Source organism: Octodon degus, unplaced genomic scaffold (assembly GCF_000260255.1).
Source record: "Octodon degus isolate 3935 unplaced genomic scaffold, OctDeg1.0 scaffold00011, whole genome shotgun sequence".
NCBI lineage: Eukaryota > Metazoa > Chordata > Mammalia > Rodentia > Octodontidae > Octodon > Octodon degus.
The window spans coordinates 17,697,495-17,722,478 of NW_004524587.1; the positions used below are offsets into that span (position 1 = coordinate 17,697,495).

At 42.8% G+C, this 24,984-nt stretch overlaps 1 protein-coding gene across 3 annotated transcripts in view; it reads left to right on the top strand.

Annotated features, from left to right (window-relative positions):
* The window catches only part of Cdh11 (cadherin 11), a 166,774-nt gene that overhangs the window by 43,786 nt on the left and 98,004 nt on the right, over positions 1 to 24,984 (top strand). For 2 of the 3 annotated variants that reach the window (XM_004625917.2, XM_023709266.1), the window contains exon 2: positions 19,729 to 19,853. The exons of the other annotated variant lie outside the window; for it this stretch is intronic. The gene's annotated coding sequence lies outside the window, so the exon portion shown is untranslated. The remainder of the gene's footprint in view (positions 1 to 19,728; positions 19,854 to 24,984) is intronic. 3 annotated transcript variants of the gene reach the window in all.

Below are 24,984 nucleotides of genomic sequence, written 5' to 3' on the forward strand. Positions count from 1 at the left end.
ATAATTTTATTATATAAAATCATTTTATTTTTAAAAAATTAATTAATTAAAGTATATTTTGGCAATATTTATTGTTTCCCCTTCTGGGTCTTTGGGAAAGAAGATAGGAGAAGCTGTGGAGGTCTGAGAGTTTGGGTTTGTTTTTTCTAAATTTTCTGAACTTTTAGCCAGTGAAATGGCATTGAGTTGTTCTGTTTTAATCTTCATACCTACATAGCATTGGATTTTTATAACTGGGTGTGCACAAATAATTTAGCAAGATGATCTGAACACATAACCTCCAAGCTCTGTTCAGCTGGCTGGAAAGAAGAAAAGTAATGATGTGGAGGTGCTTAGCATACCTAGCCTTTGCAGAGTTATGTCAGGGCACTCACGAGATCCTATGTGACAGGTAGCCCTTTACTCCCCTTTTATAGCTGAGGAAATGGTAAATTGTCTAATCTAGTCCAGCCAGTTCTTAGGGACCAAAGGCTTCACACTGGGGTGACTTGCCCCAAGCCTGGGCTCTTTGCTTCCGCATAATCTACCACACTTGTAGAACTCATAAAACCAATTTTGTTGTACTCAAATTTCTAAAGCAAATATATTTAATCTTTTTCTTTCAATGTTTGTGTATCGTATTAGTAAAGTCTTTTATGAAAATCTGTCCTTTGATATTTTTAGGTTAAAATACTCTTTAAAACAAGTGAGAAAAAGGATTGGCCAAATAGCTCAGTGGATTAAAGCAGGCACAGGGGCTGGGGGTTCGATCCCCAGGCCTGCTGTGCCAGCCCCACCCTCAGGGAGCACTGAAATGGCAATTGAGCAATTGAGAGTGGGTGTGGTGGCGCGTGCCTATAATCCCAGCTCTTGGGAGGCTGTAAACAGGTGGACCACTACAAGTAGGATCTAGTAGTGAGACCATGAACACCCTGTAGACCCTTCTCTAAAATGAGAACAAGAAACAAAAACAAACAAACAAACAAGAAAAACAAGTGAAAAAAATAGAGGATGGGAGTTATTATTTAGAATTTGGCTTCAATTTTCTTTGAAACTGGGCAAGGAGGGGAGTGGGTATGGCATTGGTTTCCATTCCTCGCTGCCTACTGGGGTCCCCTGCAGCCATCGTGGGGTGCATTCTTGTGGGCAGGTGGCCCCATCCTGCGATTGCTCCTGCTCTGGCTGATCCGCAGCCGTCCCTGCCCTTGCCTGCATCTGTGTGGGGCTCATTAGCAGGGGGGTGTGTCTCACCACAGTGGCTCATTCACAGGGCTGCTAGTGCTGCCAAGGATCAGGGCCGCCCCTTGGACTGCCCAGAACAAGGCTGGGCTGAGTCCTCTCACAGCCCTCTGGTCCTTAGTTTTCCCACATGAAGTGTCCTGAGATGGAAGAAAGAAAGAGCCCCTTGGAGATGGCATCACCCTGGCCAGACCCTACGTCTCAAGGAAGACTGTAGGTGGCTAACTGCCACACAGCAACCTTCATGATGGTGGAGTGAGTAGGCAATGGATTGATCGGGCCTGGCCTCTCCATCTGCCAGGCTGGGTGCAGGTGCCAGTTGTACTGCACGGGCACAGACGAGGGATGGAAATGGTGGCACGGAGATCCTGGCAAAGGGGCCTGGCTTTTGTCGACAAGAGCTTTCCATTGGCAGTGCTATTTTATTTATGTCTCGCCCATGTCCTTACAGCTGCTAGTTTGCTACGGGTTTGCTATTTCTATACTGGCTGCGTGGGCAGGTCGTGGTCACCGTTTGACTCAGGGGTGGTTTGTATTCCAGGGTGGTCACTGGGCCAGAGCCGTGGCTCAGCGGCTTTGCCTACACTGTTGATCCTCGTCTCAGGAGTTTTGTGACGTTCTTCTGGTCCATCTGTGAGAGAAAAGGGGTGTCTTGGGTCCCAGTGCCAGATTGTAGAGTCTGGGGACACGTGCTCGGGGCACCGTTTCCATCTTCTGCCTTTGTCTGGCCTCCTCATTAAATCTTCCTAGGTTTGTGGAGTTGACTACCAATTGGTGTCTGACCTAGTTACAGAGCCACTGTGTAACCCTTCGCTCCCAAATGGATCAGAGTGGTTTCTTCGTTATGATTTTAAGGAGGTTCTGTTATTTCAGAGACCCTTGTACCTCTCCGGGTGCGCAAGTGCATACAGTGATGTATGCATGTTTGTACAAACGTGTGTGTGCGCGTGCGTGTGCGCGTGCTTGAGGGTTACGCAGCTGTCTAAATGCTCTGGTATTTTCTGCTACTATGTTGGAATTTTGCTTTTGGAAAACCATCCTGTGGCTTTACAGAGAATAGTTAATGGGCTTGCTGGTGTCATTGGAGTACTTTCTCCTGAGCTGCGCAGGTTTTCCCATTTTCTGCTTCTGGTGTCAGCTCTGTTTGCCTCTCTTCTGCCAGAGGGCTCCGGGAAGTTACTCAAGGACCCTTTGGATGGATTGCTCAATGGAGGAAGGTTTTAGTCTGGACGGTTACGTAGACGGTGCGCGCCTCCGGCTGCTGCCTGCCGGGCCATGACTCATGCTTTTGGCTTTTGCCTCGGCTGATCTCACAGGCCATGAGGAAGTCGGGATTCTTCAGCACACACCGACTCCCGTGACCCTTTCATCTGCATGCTACCCTGCATTTAAAAGCAAAATGCTCTCTCTAATCAAACTGTGTGTTTAAAGTAATAACCAATTCCTTTTCCCATTTTAAATTAATCCTATGCACCTAACTGCTGAATCAAAGGTTCTAATCAGTGTGAGTTAATCAGAGTTAACATTCGTTTATTTACTGAGAGGCTCCTGTCTGCCTACCTACAGCAGGTGCTGAGAAGGGTGAAGTGAACAAGGCTCCATCTTTGTGGGGTTCCCAATGCATCACAGTATTCCTGTGAACTCATTTGAACTGGGACAAAGTTTATTGAGCACCCACTGTGTGTCTGGAGTGATAACCAGGGTCTTATGTATAGACTTCCTTAAATCTTCAGAACATCTCTGCAAATTAGGCAGGAGAAATGCCATTCTTAAAATGAAGAAACTAAGGCTTGTGGACTTGAATAGAGCCTCCCCTGTTAAAGTCACACCTTTAGTTACAAGGCAGAAGAAAAACTTGCAATCTAGGATCATTGGATGCTCACCCTTCCCCCATGGAGATGAGAACCACCACTCCTTGGATTCCTCTCTTTTCTTTCTTACTGTGCAAGCCTTGCTTTTGTAGCAGGGGCAGTAGCACTGTTCTTGCCCTGTTCTGGGGCTTCTGCCTTCGTCTGCAATCTTGGTTCTATAGGACTGTATTGCCCAATAGCATCCCAGAACTTCTAGATTTCCAAAATACTGAGATTATGGACCTCTTAATCGGTAAGTTGGAGAAACTTGAAATTTCGAGTGGTTACAGTCCCAGGGCTCAGTCTGGGACCCTGCAAGCTCAATTCACAGGCCCTGTGGGCTGGCCCCAACATGTTACGTTCTTATTGGCTAATTTATTCTGTGCTAAGGCAAATCTCAGAAGTTCCTTGTTGGTGATTCTCCCCAGGCTTGAGATGAGAGCAGCCAAAGTTATATGCACTGCATGTGCATCGGGGCAGGGCTCTGGCATTGTTGATTGCTGTATCCCAAGCCCCAGTGCAGCCCTGCCTGTACCAGTGCTAGTCTGCCAGCATGGGTTGGATTTTTGTTCTGCATCAAATGAAGGATGCCCAGTACAACGTGTTCATACCCCTCCTATCAGTATGGTAGTAACTGACCTCCGGCCCTTGGATTCTTTCGTTACTAGAAAGTATTTCAGATTCAAAGAGATAATATCAATATTTAATTTGACACTTTAATGATTGTATCATTTAGTATTGTAAACTATTTTCCTGTTTCTATTTTGGAATAAATTGGCTTGTTTTCTTGGCAGCATTGGGTGGAGTAGATTTTCCTGCCTGGTTGAGAAGGCAGTCAAGAGTGTGCATTCATTAGGACCCTGCTTCACTTTGGATGTGACCAGGGCAGGCACCTACTCCCCATGATGTGGGATGAACTTTTGCAATGTGACAAATTTAAACATTGAGCAAGAGAAAAACTGTGCCTGCAGTTTATTCTGTCTGACTCATAGAACCTCTTCATTTTCCTCCTTTCTTCCAGGGTACCACATAGGAATATGTTTATATTATTGTCATTGGAGTTGAGCTTTTATTTCATGATAAAGCACACTGAAACAGCCTCATGTGTCTTTCCATGTTGTTTACCGATTCATGGAACTGCAACCTGGGGAAAACCTGCTGTTCCATGCAGGAGCAATTCTGTGTTTACTGAAAACTTTCTCTTATTACAGCAAAGCTCTTTTGGTTTTATGTGAATATAAGGCTGTAATTCTTGTTGGCAATTTGGATAGAATGGAATGGGATTATTAAAAGAATTGTAATACTACAAGTCCCTTGGCATAAATGAGTTACGTCAGTTTCAGTCAAACTGTCAAAGCTTTAAAGCTCTGTTTCTCAGGTGACAAAACCATTCCTTGAAATAGACATAAGAAGGCTAGAATTAGTCAACATGAGAATTCATTTTGGTTCTTTTTTGATGTTTATAATTTAAATAATTGAGATGGCTTTGAATGCAAGCATCTTTCCCAACTGCTAGCAGCGTTCTCTTCCTTTTTGAAATGGGTATCATTTTACCTGAAAGACAAAATAGTACAAGTAATGAAAAATTAAAACTAACTACTTATTAAAGCCAATATAGTCTTTAAAGTTTCTATCTCTCATATATATATATATAGCCAAGTTAGGGAGACAGAAGAGCCTTTCTGTAAATCTGTTTGCATACTTTCAGGTTAAATCTGCTAGGATTAGTCCTCTAATGAAGTTGCAGGGTTTAAGGCACTGAGTGAAGAATCTGGTAATGAGCTGGCTTCCAAGGAAGGGGAGAGAGATTTCATTAACTTTGTTTGCATCATCACTTGGCAAGGTCACTGGTGAGCCTTCTTAAGCCACTAAAAATAGAAAATGTCATAGATCTAATCATGCCGTCATCTCACTTTTCTCTCCTTTCTAGTCATGTATTATTCTGAGAGCTTTCTTCACTCTTTACACTATCCTGCTTCATCTGTAGCTCTACATTTACTTTGGCTAAGATGCTGACCCCGACTTATGGAGGAAAAGAAGGAATTTTTAGGGCTCCCCACTCAGTTGATGTCTCTATCTTCCATGCTCCCTTTCTGTTTCATATCTCTTTGCTTTTTCCACTCATAATTTTCTTCCCTCTTTCTCTCCTTTCCCCCCTCTTGCTTTTACGAGATCCCCAGTTCTGAGTTTATCTTTGCAAACTGACTGTACACAGCAATACTTGAGATGGCATAACTGCACAAGTGCAGAAATGAATGCATGAATATGGTTATAACTACAGGGAAGGCGAAATTCTATTTCAGGAAAAGTGCGGCTAGGCTGCCCTCCTCTGCCAGCACAGTTCTCTGCTGTTCTACTACCCTCCCCTTGTGGCATCCTTGACTGCTCCACGCAGTGTGCATCTTTTGTACTTCATGCCTCTATCCTGGTCAGGCCCAGCCCTCTGTGGGTTCTTCCTTCTTCCCATTTGTGGACATGTATGGTCCTTTAGTCTGCTGTTTTGTAAGAATCCAAAGGACTCATTTAACTCCCAGATTCATTGCTTCTATTTTTTCTTTCTTGATTCTTTGGACTGCATGCAGATTTTTGTAAATAAGATCTCACTCCAAATGCTAACATGTATAAAATGGATAAAGGAGAGCTCCTGTCACAGGACTAGAAGAATGTTGAAGGCAATGATGGCCCCAAAGCCCTCTCAATGCCCCTGTCCCCCAAGGCTCCTGAAGCAAGCAGCATTTGGGGTACTGAGAAGTGGCTGGTATCTCTAAACACACGGGATTAGGTCATCGTGAATGTTCTCTTGGCTTTTGTAGCCTGTGATTTGTGACACCTTCCAGTCCCTGGGTCCAGGTGTCTGTCTGTGTGATTTGTGGCCAGTGTGGCGATCATGTAGCAAGAGTTGTAGGAGCCATAACTGATGCAGATGGTATTGTTCCCACTCTTTGACTCCTTGGGGACAGAGGTGGCAGGGAAGATGCGCAAAGACAAAGGCACCAGAAGCTAAGGAGGACCATGGGTGCCAGCTCTCCTGCTCCCATTACTGAGCCTCTGCTGTGTGCTGGGCATGCACACACTGTCCAAGGGGACCTGAAGAAAGACATGAGCCGCCACCCTTTGTGTCACTCATCACTATGTAACTCTTTTCTGTTGACTTGCTGGAGATAAGCTCTTTAGGTAGAGTAGATGCATTTATTTGTCCCCAGTGGCTTTACCAGGGCCTCATGTCTTCTTAATATCTTATACATTTTTCTTTCTTTTTCCAAATTTATATGTATCTATCTGGTAATATGAATAACTGCTTGGAGGACAACAATGTATTACAATAAATACTGTGAAATTCACATGACTCTGTTAAGTGAAATTCTGTATCATTTGTAATTTTTTTTTCTGTTTTAATTCTAATTTGCACTCTCTAAAAAAAAAAAAAAAGAATGGAGTGGTTTTTTTTTGTAGCATATACCTCTAAATCCCATTACTCTGGAGGCCAAGGTAGGAGAATTGTAAGTTGGAGGTCAGCCTGGGCTACAGAGTGAGTTCAAGGCAGCCAGTTTTCACTGCAAAGTGAAACCCTGTCTCAAAAAAACAAACAAACAACAAGCAGAAAGAAAAAAAAAGAGAAAGCAAGAAAAACAGGAAGGAAGAATGAAAGAAAAACAGGAAGGAAGAAGGAAAGATAGAGACAAAAGGAAGAAAGGGGCGAGCCCAGGGGCAGCACAGGCCAGCTGAGATTTGCAAGTAAAGGGCTTTGGCGGGGGGAGAATGCACGGTGGGACAGGAAGTGCTGAGATCAGGTGAGCAGGCGTTACACCTGCAAGGCGCGTGCCTATGCTAACTTATTCACTCTCTCTCTCTTACACACATGTGTCTCTACATGCAAACCAGCACAATCTATGTGACAAGGGATTTAAGACTGGTCTGGACCAAAACAGGTATTGGTTATTGTTCGCAACAGAAGGGTCTGCGGGAGAGAGGCCAGTGCTCAGAAACCAGGTGAGGCCGGCAGGGTGGCGGTGCGGAGCAGCCGTGAGGAGGATGCGCGGCCTCTGCTGGCCTCCTGGCTCCTCCTTAGCTTGGCCCCTCACCCAGGATAGGCGAGAGCGTGCTGTTATGGGTCTCCCAGTAATTCTGTTTTCATTATAGTTACTCCAGACGTTGCTGTTTGTCTTATGCTGGATTGTGTTTGTGATCAGCAGTGGGACAAATAACGTGCTGGCACGCGTCTCTGGGATGGCTTCCACCTGACTAGGGACCGTTTTTAATTTTATGGTCCTGGGCCTGTTTGTGTGTCCTTGCTCCTTTTTATGACGCCATTCTTGCAACTGTCTGATTGACTTCGAGCCCAGGCTTTGCACATGATCATCTATGCAGGTCCTTCACGCTATTATTTTTCCTTTGTCTTTCTGTGATATGAGACTGAATATTTTTGAATTGGGAGTGCCTTCATGGGTGGTCTTTCAATTCACTTTGGAATTAGAGGGATTTGTGAAATGCGTGACATGAATTATTTGGAGAACACAAGGTGGATTCTGGTTCTTCTCTGTGAAAACCTGGTTTCTGAGAGTGACTACACTGTGCTTTCTTCAGGTCCTGGTCTCTTCCTGAAAGTCCTCCTCAGACCTAGAAGAGCACTTCCGATGCTGTCCGGCCCGCAGCCCCTCCCCACACCTGAGCCAAGGTGTGTGAGGCTGATGAGGCTCAGGGCCTACTGGGGAGGAGGGGCGGAGGGGGTGCTGAGGCTTCTGTCAGCTAGCTCCTCACCTCCCTCCCGCTGGGGCCTCAGTCTCCCCGAGTATACACAAGTTCTCTAGGATGGGCTAGAGCCACTCTGTCCCTCTCTTCTCAATGTCTAGGTGCTCCTTGCATGTTTATTCACTTAATATTTTCTTTGGACTCATCTTCCTTTCCTTAAATATTTTTGAAGGAAAATGTGTTGTTCTTATTGATGGCAAACCAGTTCTTACTGCCACAACTATGAAGCAGTCCCCGAAAGAGGTGTAATTAGAGGGAAAGGATATAATGGAATCCAATCTGAGCGTGAGCCTGCCTTCTCATTTAAAACATGGAGCAGTTCAGGAATCACTGTACAGAGACTTCCCTTTTGCAGAAATCAGCCCTCATAGGGAATTAAAAAGGCTCCTCCCTACCTCCACCCTCATTGTCATTTCATGCCCATAATAGCTTAACCAGTGTGTTAGACTATGTCAGGTAAGATATTCAGCACATTTCTTTCTATTAGGTCTTTGTAATAGAATGATGCTTTTCTTTTCAGTTTGTTTTATAAAATAGGGTCTCACCTGTGTAGCCAAGACTATTTTCCAACTTGAGAAATTTACCTCAGCTTCCCAGGAGCTGGTATTACAGGTGTGCCCACCGCACCTGGCCAATGGTAATGCTTTGATGAGGTTTATTTAGTGAGCAATGGCTTAGTGCCAGAAGTAACAATGTAATTTGAATATACAATTTCAATTGCTTCAGGATAGCCCTGTGAGGTATTATGGTTCCCATTATTTACAGGTGAAGAGACAAACTCCTGAGCCACAGGACTGGTAAGAGTTAGATCCCCAGGAACCAGTCTGCTGGACTCAGTGCTCTTCATTCCAGCAGAGGCCAAGGTCTGTCTAACTTCACAGCCCAGCCTCTCCTTTCTCTCTCTCTTGGGCTACTTGCTAGGCAAGAGGCCCACTTGTTTTGCCTGCACTGGGGTCTGTAAGCTTCCTCTGAGAAAGAGACTCCAGAAGCTGGCAGTGGCGGCATGTTACCTCCCAAGCTGAGGCACAATCCCCATGCCTTGCGCTGAATGTCTTCGCTCATACAGCGTCCCCTAGAGCTGGCCTTCACCGTGATACTGGGTTCGGCCCATGATGACCCAGACTTATTCTGAAGGGTGAAGGTTCAGAGCTTAGAATTCCCTCAAGTGAGAGAATAGTTCCACCAGGAGGTGGGATGTTTAATCTGGGGTGAATAATTATTCCACTTACAAAATCCTGGAAACTCAGAATAGCAAAGGAACTTAGTGTCCCTCACCCTGCCTTGGTGCTTATGACAAATTAGTGATTTCCTGGATAAAGAATATGATTTACATCTTTCCATAGATATGAGACAGCTTGGGAATAGTGTTTGTATTCTACAAATACACATATAGATACTATATTTATATCAATTCATCTATATCAAATTTGATGCAGACATCAAAGCCAACATAGTATCCAAAATCTTATTTAAAAGAATTAAGAAAAAAAATAAGCTTAAGCATTAACTGTTCCTTTCAATAGACCAATAGAAATCAGCAGTATAATTAGCCAAGCTAGCATTCTCTTAATTCAATGAATAGAGAGATTTGTTCTAATAGTGTTTGTGGATAGGATATCATGTCTGCATCTTGTACAATGAACAACCACTAAGACAATAATATGCAATGTATTAATTATTGAAACTATGCTAGTAATTGGATTTGAAACTGTCTCATTGCTATTTGTTTCTCAATAAAATTATTTAAAAAATTAATTAGCCAAGCTATCCTGAGCATATACATATATATTTTTTTCTTCCTTCTTTCTTTTCTTTTCTCCCTTCCTTCCTCCAAGTTGTTCCTTCCCTTTGAACACTTCTTTTCCCTCTCACAGTATCTCTTGCCATGTTTGGATTTTATTTACTCGTTCAGGTTCTCACACTAGGGAGATGATATCTGGTAATCTGAACAATAATTTGAAGACAACAATATTCAATATAACAGCCACTGTTGAATTCCTCTCATTTTGTTTTGTGAAATTCTGTATCATTTCTAATTTTTAAACTAATTTTTATTATCTGGAGAAAGAAAAAAAGACAAGATGTTTCCAAGGCCAGCCTAATTTTCTTGGCTGAAGCTACGTGATGAGCACGGGAGCAGCAGACTGCCCAGGATCTCGGAGGCTCTGATCTGAGTTACCTTCTCCTGGAAGGCCAGGACAGTTTATCGCCCACACACAAAAGACCAAAGATCGGGCCGGGATGACCCAATTTAACACACCTATGCATAATGTTTTATTCCTATCTTTCCTCTTTATTCTCAGTTCTTAATAGTGAAATTAGGTTCGCATTTAACCATTCTAGAAAATTTTTAAAAGATGACAAGAAAAGGAATGGTCCAATGGCCCTTTAAGGATGGTGTCCTTGTGCAACGGAGGTGCATCGTGGGGGCCCAGCCTGGAGACAACCTCCTGTGATGATAATAGATTCTTAATATTTGCAGATGAATTTTCCGAGCATCTTCAGGAAAATCAAAATGTGTGCATGCTGGTGAGCAGTGTTATTCCAACAATAAAGTGCAGCAGACTAAAACGGAAACATTTTAATGGCCTGTTTCTCTTGGGGACCCTGAATGAATCCAGTGTACTTAATGAGGTGTGGTGAGGATGCTTTCCCCAGCTCACATCAACCCGTCTGTGGCCCAAGTCACATCGGTGCTGAAGGAACTCACAGTCCTCACTCAGTGTCTGTCACCCTTTAGCCAGTACACCTCGGACAGAGCACAGTGCCAGTGGCTCGCCTCTTACTTTACTTGCTCCTCCAAAAGCTGTTTCAAAGCATTTAGTTTGTGCCTTTGTCTACTGCATGCACAGAGCGAGAAAAGTGTAAGATTTTGCCCTTGTAGAGTTTATAAAAAACTTGCATTTTCACACCTTGTTTCTTGAGAATGTCTCAAAAGAGGCAATTTTATTAAAATTTGTATTTTGTGCTTAATTTTTACATTGGCAAAAGATAGCCACACTCTGTTTTGAAACCATACTTTGCTTGTTTCTAGGTATTGTGGCCTCGGATGGAATTCCATCCCATTGGTGTAGGTGCAGTTCACGGCCCTCACTAGGAGAAGGTAGCAGCAGTCTGTGAGTGTTTGTGGCACACAGCGGAAGTTCTGCCACATGCAGCTCCATGTGCAGCTCTCTCTGACTTTGTGAATATGGACATTTGCGTGAGTTGATTCCTTGATTGTTTGGAAGTTGCCCAGTTGATCAAATGTCAGACTTTCTGAGGTCTTGGGTGTGGTCAACGTCTGTTCATTATAATCATGGTTCTCATTTACCAATGGCTGCTTTCTTTGGATAGTTCAGCAGTCTGCTAAAGTGATATAGCTCTTACTCATGTTTGTTTTAAAAATCACTAGACTACCCCTTCCTTAGATCAGTGCTTAATTTATGCCTGAACCGTGCAGTTTGGTGAATTGTTATAGAATCCATTAGCCTGGGTCTGAATTCTGGTCCTGCTGGTTCTTTGTTTTGTGACTGGGGACAGCTTTCACTCATCTTTTTCTACATCAGTTTTCTAACTGAGAAATTAAGAAAGTCATAATATCTGACTTCAAGGATTATTTGAAGTGTTTCATGTGTTGTGGAATGTACTTATCCTAGCATCTGACATGTTTCAAACTCTCAGTAAATTTTAGCAACTATCATTGCCTGTTTAGATGTCTAAGGAGCACCCAGTTCCTGGGGATACAGATGTGCTGAGAGCCCACTTCATGAGTGTGTGGCTGCAGTTGTGCCTTAAATCCCTGAAGGTGATGAAATGCTTCACTTGGTAGGTGAGATGTTTGGGAAATATCGATGATACTTCTTCCAAGTTCATATTTGCACAAACACGTGCATGAATGCCAGTCAGAAGATATCTGCTTGCTTTCATGTCTTGTCTTGTTAATAACTGTTTGTTTGCAAAATAACAGCCTACTTTACTGACTAACTGTTTGAAAAAACAGAGCAAACAGCAGTGCATTGCACTTATCAAGGCTGAATAATTTGGGCCAAGTGAGTACATCATTACGGTCCTTGCAAACAAATCACAAATTATACCTATCATTTGGCATCAAGTGGATCAAACAGCAGTAGATATTTTCAGTCTTTTAAAATTAGGAAAAATACATAGTTTTGTGATTGCTCTCTATTTAACTACTATAATTTATTGATTACTCTAATAAACCAGCCTTGTAGAGGGTTAGCAGCATAGTGACTTTGGGTGACAAGAACAAGTATAATAGAGTTGGGTGTGGAGGTGTGTGTCTGTAAATCCCAGCGGACTGGGACTGGAGCAGGAGGATTGTAAGTTTGAGCCCAGCTTGGCCAACTTATCAGTGAGAGACTGCCTTAAAATTGAAAGAGCTGGGGGTATAGCTTAGTGCAAAGTCCTTGGGCTTATCCCTCATTTTCCCAGGACTGTGCACATACACGCTGAGTACACACACACACACACACACACACACACACACACACACACACACACAGAGTATAAAATAGGATTTCAACTCTCAGCTAGTTCACAGCTTCCTGGGATGCAAAGTTGGAAGGGGCAGGAAGCCCCAGCCACAGAGCTCTGTACACGTGGATATCAAAAGCAGTGAGGAACCCCGAAGTCTTCCAGACGCCCTTTGAGCTCACACCAGGAAGTGTACCTTCCCCAAAGGTACACTGAGAGCACCTGGAAGGGCTCAGAGAGGGGAAGAAGGTGGAGAGACAATCCCAAGAGCGTGTCTGCCAGGGTTGGCCTTAAGCAGAACTCACTGCCACAGTAGGTTAGGTGTGTAGGCCAGGACACTGGCAGAACAGGGAAGCATTCCTGAGCTGAGTTGCAAATATAGACACCTTCCAACCTAATAAGAAAGCATTTTTTGGTAATAATATTTAATTGGCGGTAACATATGAATTGGCATCCTTCTAGGTGGTGGCTTCCGTCAAAAGGAAGGTTCTGACTTGTCAGTGCATTATTTTCAAGTGTTTCCATTCATTCAAAGAGAAAATTAAGCAAAATAAACTTCTGAGAATAGATAGTGTTGGGACTATATATAATCGTGAGCATACTGGGTGCTTTATTTGTAGCCCAGTAATTTTCTCTAAACTCACTTTTACAACTGAATTATGTTAATTGTGTTAGCTTGCCATCTCCAAAAACAAACAAGCAACAATGATATTTTTAAAAATCCTCAAGCATTAGAAGTACAATTGATAGCATTTTAGGGTGAAAGAAAAAAATTTTTTTTCTAGGTGTTCTCAGACTGTATTACACTATCCACAGGCTGAATGCTTATATGAAATTTTTATCATGATATACTTACATTGATTCCATCCTATTACGATTTTTGTCCCATTTTCATTTTTTTTTTTTTTTTTAATTATAAGAAGAATCATCAAGACCGAGTGAGAAGGCTAGGGCCTTTGCGACCAGGGAAATCTAGATGAGAATTTCCAGTGTGCTAATTAGCTTGATTATCTTGGGTAAGTTCTTTATTTCTCTGAGGTCCACTTTCCTTTTCTTTTGAGAGGTAGAAGTGGAATAAATCAAGCCCCTCCCCTTCCATCCTTGTGGGAGTATAATTTTTTTTTTTTTTTAAAGAGTGCATGCGGAAGCACCAAGGCGTTGATGTCAGAGACACAGAGCAGACAGCAAGTGCAACTGGAACTTCTGGTGCCACCCTATGTTAAATCGAAAGTAAAACTTCATAATTCGAGCAAGATATAGGGATTAAATGGAGAGCGTAGCAGGAGGTTTGCTCATATGCTAGATGACTGTTTGTTTATTCATTTCCCAAACATATTACAAAGGCTGTGAATATTTATTTAGTTCTGCTCCCAATAGCCCTTCTAATAGGGAATTATTTGGGTACAACGAAAGACATTTGTAAATGCGGCTGATAAGACTGGCATCAGACAAGGAGTGTTTTGTTGGACACAAGAATTCTATTATCCCTGGCTTCAGTTGTCAAGTGCCCGGGGAACCCAGAATTTATGGTGGCAGCACAATGGGCCTTTCAGGGCTCGGCGAGAGAGCTGTGAGATCCTGCTCCCCGGCTTTTCAGGGCTTCTAATCTTTTTATCAGGCCAGGACAATGCCGGATTCAGCTACTGCCTGAGCCTCCTGACTGTCCATTGGCCATCAGGTATTGTGCAGTAATTACCATGGTGACAGTGGACTCTCTCTACGCCCGTCCATCGCAGCTTAGGAAAATGACGAAAGTTGTCACTTTGTATTAGGTGCTTCTAAAGGCACAGCTTACTCAGGGAAACTACTAAAGAGAAATAAAGATAATCGTGTTAAGAGTTCCACTTAAGAGGCTGCTGTGTCCAATCGATTTGGAGCCCAGGATCTTTATGGATGTTCCCTTGTAATTACAGTAGGACGTTGCGCATCGCGGCCCAGTACGGGCACCAAGGAGCTAGCCTGCGAGCTTGTGCAAGGAGGGATGAGCTACAGGTGCCTGGCTGCTCTGAGCTGCAAAGTGGGAACAAGGCTCTGAGCCGACACAGTGAACTTGAAGGGGTCTCTCAGCTTCTGTGAGACTCCGTGTCCTTATGGGAAACAAACATGAGGACATAGAAAACAGCCATAGATGAATATTAATTACATTACATATGATTATATATTCATATATGTAGCTATACAAATAATACTGATTCAGTATAAATGCTCAGACATCTTATCTACAAAAGGGCATAGCAAGCATATAAGAAAAGGTAAGACAATAACCCATAATTGGAAAAGCGTAGTGTATAGCTCTTCATATACCTCTGCTGATGATTGCTAGGCAGAGTGTTGCATTTATTGCTGGTATTCTTCATGACAACCTCCCAACATGATCCTTATATTTAATTTTCACTGTGCAAACTGAGGCTCCGAAAGTTTGTTTGCTCCAAGTGGCACTAGTTTTGAAGAGGCAAAGCCTGGAAGTTAAACACTTTCCTGTCCTATTAATAGCTTACTGGTTCTCCTAACATTTTTTTAATTCATAATCTACAAAGCTATCTTATAAAATATTCTTTACCATATGGGTTTGGAATTTTGCAGATAACAGGAAAGAAAAACATCCAGTGGCAATGATTAATTGAGATTAATTATCACTTGAATGACATTGAGAACAGGTGACACCTAAAAAAGGAAGATGCTCCCGTCGCAGGCACCAGGGTCCTCTGCACAGCCCCAGCCCCTTTTCCTGGTGGCAGAGCCCAAAAGCACAGTGGACCATCAGCAAATCTGTGCTGTTTCTAGACTGACAGAAAACTAGATGGCTATTGCCCAGCTTCCTTACTTAATACATGTTTCAAACTCTTTGCTTAATAATTGCTTCAAACACCTATTTTTTCCACTTATTTATACAATAATAATCTATGAACATTTCATCAGAGTTTGGATCTGTATCTTAAATTTCCTGTTGTGCAATGTAACAAAAAGTAGGCAATACCTTTGGCCACATTCCAGGAGAAATACGCATGAAGTTGCCCTGGGTTTTATGATACGTTCTTAGACCTGTGGGAAGGGTGGTTTTGTTGATGGTTAAATACAGACTACCTCCTTTCCCCCCTGCACTTGGACATTGTCTCAGTTACTCTTCTCTGGTTGCTGAGACAAAATACCTGACACCCAAAATGAAAGAAGGAAAGGTTTATTTAGCTCACAGTCAATGGGGGTTCCAGTCCATACTCAGCTGGCTCCAAGGCAGGGCAGCGCAGGGCAGAGAGCAGCAGTTCATGGCAGCGGAGCAATAATGGCAACAGAGAGGAAGTCTGTCTGTCTGTCTCTCTGTCTGTCTCTCTTATGTTACATTCATGCTCTCTGCCCCAGGCTGGGGGGAATATACACACTCATAATCCCAGGAGTACTAAGACCCATAATCTCAGCCTTGGATCACCCATAATCCCAGTGGATCATGACTTAATCACAAACTCTAGAAGTCCCTGCCCACAACTGTATGAGACTTTGGGGGAACAACTAGACACAAACCATAACAGGCATGTACTTAGCCTCAGCTTCCCTAACTGCAAAAGCTGCCTGTCAAAGCTGCCTTGCTCCTATCAGTGGCAACTCTTTTTTGATTAGTCCACCACCTCTGTTTTCTCTTTTCCAGTGTCATGCTCACATTGCACTCAAACACAGGCCTGGGGATCCTGAAGCACATGTTGATGGAATAAATGAAGTGGGATTGTTGTTGTTGTTGTTGTTGTTATTGTTATTGTTTTTCTTTGTTGTTTTTTTTGCAATACCAGGGGCTGATCTCAGGATCTTGCACTTCCCACACAAGTGCTTATTCTACTGAGCTATCTCCTCAGCCCCCAGTGTTTTGTTTTGTTAAGACAGAGTCTTGCTGTGCAATTCAAGCTGGCCTTAAACTCTTCCTATAGCCCAGGTTTACCTAAAACTCATGGCAGTCCTCCTGCTTCAGCCTTCTGAGTGCTCAGAATGCAGACAGGTGCTGCCATGCCCAGCTGGACTATTCTCAACATTCACATATGCTTTCAGCCAACTCTCTCCTCTCCCCCATTAGAACAAGTTTTTGTTTCACTTGTGCTCTTGGCAATGGTCGTGGCCCACATCTGGCCTGGCTGAGCCCACATTTTAGAAGAGGAACCATACCTATAAATCTGTGACCCGAAGTGTTTTGTTTTGGAGCGGAGACCTAAAAAGAAATATCAGCAAAGAGAAGGATATGGTTCTGTCTGTAGCAAGCCTTCCTTCCATACTGAGGGTTCAGCAAAAAGTAGCTGCCACCACTCAACTCACGGTCTTCTTGGTTTAGCATGTGCATAATCATCTCCCCACCTCACTTTATCCCCTTGGTGCTATGACGTCCTTACCCCCGATTTTTCAATCTCTCTGAATTAATGCATGACATTTAGTGTCTGTGCCTGTAGGAGGCTTCGTCCTGCGAGCAGCCACACACAGCAATGGAAGGGGCCGCTGGAGGGCAGTGGTGTTGGACTGGAGGTGGCTGTGATGGCATGCAGTCATTGAAAAAGAAAAAAGAGACACTCCTGAGAGGAGGTAGGGGGATTGGGCAGCAGCTGCAGCAGGCTGAATTGTAGCTTCCTGGCTTATGAAGGAACACAGGATTCCAGGGCTGAAGGAGTCCTGGGGAAGATGAGAAAAGTGGACACTTTGGCCAAGAAGAGCTGTGTGGGGACAGGCCTCTAGCAAACCCAGCCTGCCCTCCTAGGCTCAGCAACTGTACTAAGAGCTTAGGCAACAGCTGAAGATGCTGATATGCACTGCTTTCTAAGACACATTGTATAGCTATGGGACAATGGTCTTCATAGCCTCTTTTCCAAAGGTTTTCACTTGTTAGAATCCATAAGCAATTTTCCATTCCTTTGTTTACTTTTCTTCCAGAGATTTTACCTACCTGTGCCTGTTTTGGGTGGAAGGAATTCTACAGGACACATTGTACAGGGCAGTAGACAGTGCAAGGCTAGGTATGTAATCTAATTCATTTTTGTGGATTTGAGAAGAAGACTTGTAAACACATTGATCACAGAGATGGCGGCATTATTTATATAGCATTGCAGAGCAGGAAAACAGAAGAAAGATGGGCTCTGACATCAACTGTGCTGGATTCTCATCCACTTTGGGTGTTAGGAGATGTATAACCTCAGAAAAATCTCATGCATTTGTGTTGGAGGGTGGCAATCAGCGTTTGTGATACCTGGTGTCATCTTATAAAAATGACCTATTACAGAGGCCCCTGGCAATAGGGGCATGTCTCCTTCATCCCTGTTCATAATCCAGTTATCTAGGGCTGGCCAGATAGCTCAGCAGACTAAAGTGCCTGCTTAGGTAAAGCACAGTAGCCAGGGTTTAATCCTCAGTGTGCCATGCAGACCCAGACAGTGATTGAGACTGGGCATGGTGCCACACGCCTCTAATCCCAGGGCTTGGGAGGCTGAAAACAGGAGGATTGCTATGAGTCTGATCTACGTAGTGAGACCCTGTACTAAATACGTAAATCATCATCATCATCATCATCATCATCATCATCATCATCATCATCATCATCCAGTTATCTATTGCTAGCTAACCCGCCATCCCGCAATTCAGTTTTATATCAACAATTTGATTATATTTTATAGTGAGTTTGTGAATTCTTTTAGGTGCTTGCCATTTGATGTCTCTTGGGCTATGATACTGCGTAACTGGTCACAGAAATTTTTGAGAGGGTGGGTGTCCAAGTTGGCATCTGCACTCACCTGCACATGGGGCAGCTGAAGATGAGTGGGCCTGTCTCTCCCTCACTCAGTCTCGTTCTGTCTGTCTCTTGTCTTCTGCACCCGGTTATCTGTTGCTTTCTTATAGAATGATGCTGTAGGGCAGTCAGACTTCTGACATGGTAGCTGACTTCTCCAAAGACAAACCAGCAGGCACAACAGAGGCTACCCACATTCTGCATTACTCAGCTCCAACTGTGATAACAAAATAACACAGACTGGAGTACCACCTTAAACAGCACATATTTCTAGTTTTATGGTTTGGGAGCCCAACAAGTTCTTAGAGACTAGTGTGATGTCACTTTTGCAATGTTTCACTGGTTACCCAGCACAGGCTCAGGCTTACATAGAAGGAGACGCAGAAAGTTATGAGTGTCCAGGTGTGTGGTTGGCTGGTGGACCGTGTCTTGCAATTGGCTACACCATTTAATGTGGTTGCCAGGCAGACTCTTTCCTGATCCATTATGCATTGTGTGAACTGTTCTGAATGGCTTTTCCTTCACAACTCAGCGTGCACCTGGAAATCATCCCAGTGATATTCTGCCCTTGTCTTCTTGGGAAGAGAAAGAGACAGTTCATTGTTCTTGTTAACAGTCACCAAGACAAGGATGCTATGAACACAACTTATCTACAGACCTACAATAAATACAAGATTCCTCTATTTTTTGTTTTGGCACAGTTGCATTGAGGGACTGTTAGACAAAAGCAAGATGGGTAAAGAAACCTAGATTTGGAAAGAAATAAAGTCAATGAAGTCAAGGAAACAAAACAAAACATTTCAGCCCATAATGCAAGCCATGCTGATCCAAGAAGGCAGAAGCTCTCGAGATCCAGCAGGGTGTTCAAGAATTCCTTCATGCTGTAGTTCTTGGGAAGCACTACCAGTGGCACCTTCTCTGGTTCAGTGCCTCAGGTTTTAAAGACAACAGCTGTGCAGCCAACCGGTATACTTGTGTTAGCTCATTCATCAAATATCTGAACAGCTGCTTTGCTCCCAGGCTAGAGAATGTGTTAGACACTTCAGTATATGTGAAGATGAGTCAGACCACAACCCAGGCAGAACACGGTCCCACATAGCACATCCGGAGTTTGGAGCTGTGAAGGGAAATGCTGCTGCCTGGAGGAAGATTTGCTGCTCTGTCAGTCTGGTGCTCTGGTCTCCCAGAAGGGGAAATGCCATCTCCTGTAACCACCAATCACTGTTCCTCTTGGTTCTTCATTCTTTTTTTCTAGAAAAATCTGGCAGCTGCAGAACACTGCTCCCCACTCTATAACTGAAAGCATGCTGCTGGCTTCGAGTAGACTTTCTACAAGAAATTGTCTCTGAAACTTCATGTCTGTTACCATTGATTAGCTCAGTACTAGAGCATATGCACATAAAGTTGACAGGACAGAGAGTTAGATATTTAATTGATGTTATTTTCTAATCAAAGTTTCAGATATGTATATTTTTCATCACACCACCCTGCTACCTTTAAATCCCAAACAAGTTTTTCTTAGTATTCACACAACTGTAGTAATTGCTTTATATCATCTTTGATTGACCATTATCATTGAAGAGAAAAAGTTGTCTTGTGCAGCCCTGTATCCCCATTGGAAAGCGGTGGGTCATTTTATTGATGCATGTCACCTAAAGTTACTAATGGTTCTTTCACTTTTTCCAGAAATCACTGTGATTTTGGCTTGGTGGTCATATGACATTCATTCCAGTCAACATTTGTTGAGTAACCAATCAGATGGGTGGAGTGTGTTATAGGAATTGGCAACAAGTGTCCAATGGGTGAAGAAGGTAAGATGGACCAGCGTTACTGAGTTATTCATGTGTTACTATTTATATGGAGATCGAAATTATATCTGCCAGGGCACCCCTGCTTTGAACCACCTACCAGATCCAAAGTAGGATCTGAAATGAAGAAAAAAGACAAAAAACTATCTTCTTGGGCTTTAAGTGATGGGATGATTCAGTGTCATTGTTTTGGGGTTTTCTTTACTGAATAGCTGTTTGGTGTCAGTATAGGGGTGATAATCTTGTGGAGCACATAAGCTATTGAGGAGAAAGAAGAGACTAAAGGTATTATAAATCTTTAGCATGTACTTGACTGAATAAAAAGATTGAGATGATTCAAGTGTTTTATTCCCCTTTCTTTCTTTTGAAAAGAATTCTTAAAATAGGAGCAAGGGAGCTTATATCCCAGAAGGCATAGATTGCTAGGAGGCTGAACCCTTTAGATATCAGAAGGAAGGAGCTTTGATTGTACCCCAGGAGTCCTGATTGTGTCCTGCAGGCTCCCTGTCTGCTAGTCCCTGTCTGTGTACCCTTAGGTTAATGAACCTTTTAGCGAGAAAAAGGGTGAGTAGACCCACGTCTCTAACAGATCTCAAGGTTTAGATTTCTGTCTATGCATTTACATTCATTCCTTTTGATCAGCAGTAACCAGAGCTGTTTTCACAGGACAGCCAATAGGAATTTCCAGATTGACTCTGCAGGCACGGCCTTCCCACATGTGGTGTTCTAGATCTTCCTGTCTGTGTATCTGTGGCTCATGTACATGTTGTCCAAGAGGTGTCTGGTGTCTTTAGTGCCCAAGTCAAGGACAAGCCATGATTTTCTCCTCTAAAATCCTCACCTTGTCCTGTTTCCCACATCATACTGATAGAATCACTGTTTGTCCAAACCAAAATCATGCAAGGGGCCCTTTCTGCCTTTCAGCTCCTCACCTCCTAGGCCAATTTATCCCTGTTCATTCATTTTGATTTTACTCTTAGTTATCAAGTTAACCCTCTTTCTTCAATATTACTGGAATCACCACCTAATAGGTCTTTTATTTTTGCCTCCTGGATTATTTCTCCCTCATTAGCTTCCATATCTTCTACCTTCCACACACAGCCTGGCCTCTAAGTTGATGCCTTATGCTTCTCTCCCACTGAATTTCTTCCAATGATAGAGCAAAGTGCTCCCAGGATCCTCTAATAATAGCACCAGTGATAGGACTCATCCCTCAGCTACTCTTTCATCACAATCCACCTGCACTGTGTACATCCCCTCTGTGACTTACCTGCAGAACACAACGTCATGTCCCTAAAACCACATAATCTCTTCTCTATACAAGCGAATTTAAGTTATTTTATATCTTTGCTCAGACATCAGTGTCTTCAGAAAGTTCTTTTTGACTCATAAAATTAAGCAATGGTTGCCTCCTAGACACTGCCATGGAAGACAAGGGCCACAGCATGTACGATGATTTCCATATTGGATCATAATCATTGATTTAATTGTCTGTCTTTGTATCTAGATCTTGTGGATCTCTTAGGAGCAGAACTCATTTAGGGACTAAGGCAGTCAGAGAGAAAAGTCATAGTAATAAAAGCTAACAAGTATTACGTGCTTAGCCTATGTCAGATTTAGACAGTCTGTAAGTCTGTATCTCCTTCAATCCTTGCAAATCAAAGGGGGCGGTGGCAGTATCCAAACTTTTATAAGTGAGAAATTCCATCTTAGAGATGATATGTAAGTTGCGCATGGCAGCACAGCATAATTTATATCCTTGGAATTTTGGTGTCTTGACCCGAATCTTGTGTCTTTTATCCTGACCTCTTACGCCTGTGCTCTGAGTGAATCTGCTACTTTACAGACAAAAGCGTTTTTTTCCAGATTAATCCAGAGGCTTTCCCGGCAGCCTACACAGCTATTATTAAATATGTGGTCATCTCTTGTGATTGCTGTGTGTAAATGTTTCTCAAAGTTTCCCAGGTATTTGATCCTCACATATTGAGGAATGTCTATTTCAGAGAAAATTTGAACTTGAGGAGGCTCGGGATTTTGCTGTCACACTTTGGTCAGTATTTGTTAGGAAAAACCAGTAAATGACAACACTGGAGTTGGAAGCACGTCTGTACTTCCCTACAAATGCACCAGCATGATTTGGAAATTGTATGACTGGCTTCCCCCATATTCACATTTATTGCATCTACTTGCCGTGAAGCCTGGTTCAACTGGCAAAACGTGTCCCTCCTGTGGATATGCCTGTGAATGAAGATTGTCTCATTTCTACTGAGCCAAATGGACCTCTTCATCTCATCAGGCCTTTGAATTCTTCAATAGGATAGTTGAGTGACATTTCCTATTTTTCTCCATAATAAGCACAATTAGAATGAGGTTTCAATGAAACAGAGTCAAAAGTTAAATAGCAAGTACTTGAATTTAATTTCACTTCTAGAAAATCTGTTAGACTTTTTTTCCACTAGAAATTAAGAATAGGCTATTTTGAAGAGCTCTGTATAGCTTTTATTCTCAGAGAAGTAAGATATTTGCAGTGCTTGGAGAATAAGCATGGAGATCCAGGGTTTCTGGTTAAAGATCTATGTTAAAAACAAAGAAAGGTCGGTACAGATGTAACACCCTTTTGGTGGTTCAAGGTAGGCTTCTGGTTTTAAGGAGAAAAATTTTGTGTCTCCGGAGAAAGAGGAGCTATTGTATACTTCTGTTATAAAATCTAGGGAGAACAAAACAAAACTAATTAATAACATTAGCTCAACTGTCAGGTTTTTGATCCCCAGTCCGGATGCTAGTGCGTCTTGACCTGGTACTTCTGCCTTGTCACACAGGTAGAGATGAAAAGCCCTGTCCCTAGCTTTAAGGAATTTGTAGTCAAGCAGCTTCTTAGAGAGCAGTCAAAATCTGAGTTTGTAGGACAAAGAGGAGAGAGAGAAAGACTTTAAACAAAACTTGGTGGAGTAGCTTGGGTTCACAGATAAGATCAGCTCTCTGGCTAAACTTCAGAAAAATAGACTTAAGCTTCAGCTTTTATTTCTGGTACTCCTATATGTATAACTCAGGTCCCTCCTCAAAGCCAAGAGCAATTATTTCGGCAGCTACAGCAGAGAGATCTCTGACTGGCCGCTTGCTGCTTTTTAATAGAGTCTTAGAGCCCAGAAATAAATGTTTTAGGAAAGTGAAAATGGTGTGCTCTTAGCAGTAGAAGACCACACACCCATCAATACCCTGCTGAGGAATAATCAGCAGGTGCCTCTGGTCAAGAACTCACCAAATTATCTCATTTGCATAGAAGTCAATCCCAGAAAGCTGCTGGGGTGGGGTGGGACCACTCACTTGTGCTGGTGAATCCACAGGGCTTGGCATTGTCCCTGACAGTTTTAGACATGGATGTCCACAGTCAGCTGCCTAGCCCTCTGTGCCTTCTGGGGCTCTCTGTGAATACACATTTCCTATTTTGGGATATGGGCCACTGTGGAGAAGGAGGCCAAGAGTTTGTCTATAGCTGGTGTCATTGGAATCATAAACAGACACTCAGCTCACTTATGGAGCATACCCTGCAACTCCTCAGTGTATAAATGTGACTGCCGCTGTTGCATTCAGTGAGCAGTTACCTGAAGGCCTTATATCCCAGGCAAAATAGGTATTCTTCCACTGCCCAAAATCAAACCAAAGGAAAAAATCTCAACCAAACTGGTGGATCTTTAATCTTGTTTTATTTAACTAGTGATGGACACAGACAGAGATGAGAGATCACTCCCAACAGTAGCAATGACAGATGAGATGTGTTGTGCACGTCCATGTGACAGACACTGTGCTCCATGGTCTGCAGACCTTGCTTTATGTCATCTGAGCTTTCACGGGTGAGGGCTAAAAAGTTAGCCAAGGGTCACTTGCTTAATAATGGGTAGAAAGTATGTCTCCTTTCCTGAGCATAACTCTGCGTACCTGTGTTGATCACTTCTCTTTCATTTTGTTTTATCTTGACTTTTAGTTTAATCAAGTTGCCTGGGAAGAAGTTTGGGGGGATTTGTACTGCATACAACATGATAAGATGATCTTTAAAAGGGTGAACTCAGTGGTGCTGCCATAATTATCACCATTATTATTATTATTGCTATTATTATTTTGATGTGTGTTATGGTTGAGTCTAGTTGTCCCTTCAAAGCCTCATGCAGTTATGGGGTGGACTTCTAGAGTTTGTGATTAATTCATGATCTAGTGCTGAGATTATGGGTGTGAGTGCTGCTGGATTATGGGTATAAATGCTGCTGGGATTATGGGTTTGAGTGCTACATCCGGCCTGTCTAGATAGCCTGAATGCAACATAAGTAAGACAGACTTGCTCTTTGTTGCCATTGTTTCTGCTACTCCTCCCATTTGCTCTTGCTCTTTGTTGTTTTCTGCAGCCATAAACTACTTGCTGCTCTCTGCTACGTGCTGTTTTACCTGGGAGTCAGCCAAGTATGGACTGAAACTTCCATTAACTGTGAGCTAAATAAATTCTTCCATCCTTAATTTTGTGTCAGGTATTTTTATCCCAGCATGGAGAGAAGAATAACTGAGTCAACATGGCTATCTCCTGAACTCCTCTTGAGTCCTACAGAAAAGTTAGCTGACACTAGCTAAGGCAGGGATGTGCAGCTAAATGTATATGTTAAATTGTAGGTATGATCAAATGAAGCACATGGGAGACCTTTGATATATTCTTTGCTTGCCCATCTCTGGATAACCATCCTTATTTTATTTTCTTGAGCTAAGTAACAGAGATGCAATAAACCAGTTTCTCATGAATCAACATAAAAATGAAGCGGAAGCCTATGCCTCTGAAGGGCTTGCCTTCTGGATGCTGAGTGATGGGCAGACAAACAGACATGGACAGAGTCACTTCCGGACAGTTCCATGAATTTGTAGGAATACACAGGCTGATTCTGCTAGAACACATCAGGGGAGGCTTCAGCAAGGCAGTGATCTTTTGGTTTAGACTTGAGCCTGGGTAGAAATTTATAAGGAACAGGAGGCTAGGAAATATTTTCTAGTTAAAGGGACCAGTATGCAGATGGTTAAATTGATGAAGATAACTTGAAATTCAAAATGTGAAAATAGGTCTATAGAGAAGTCTCTTCTAATTTCTTCTTCAATTTTC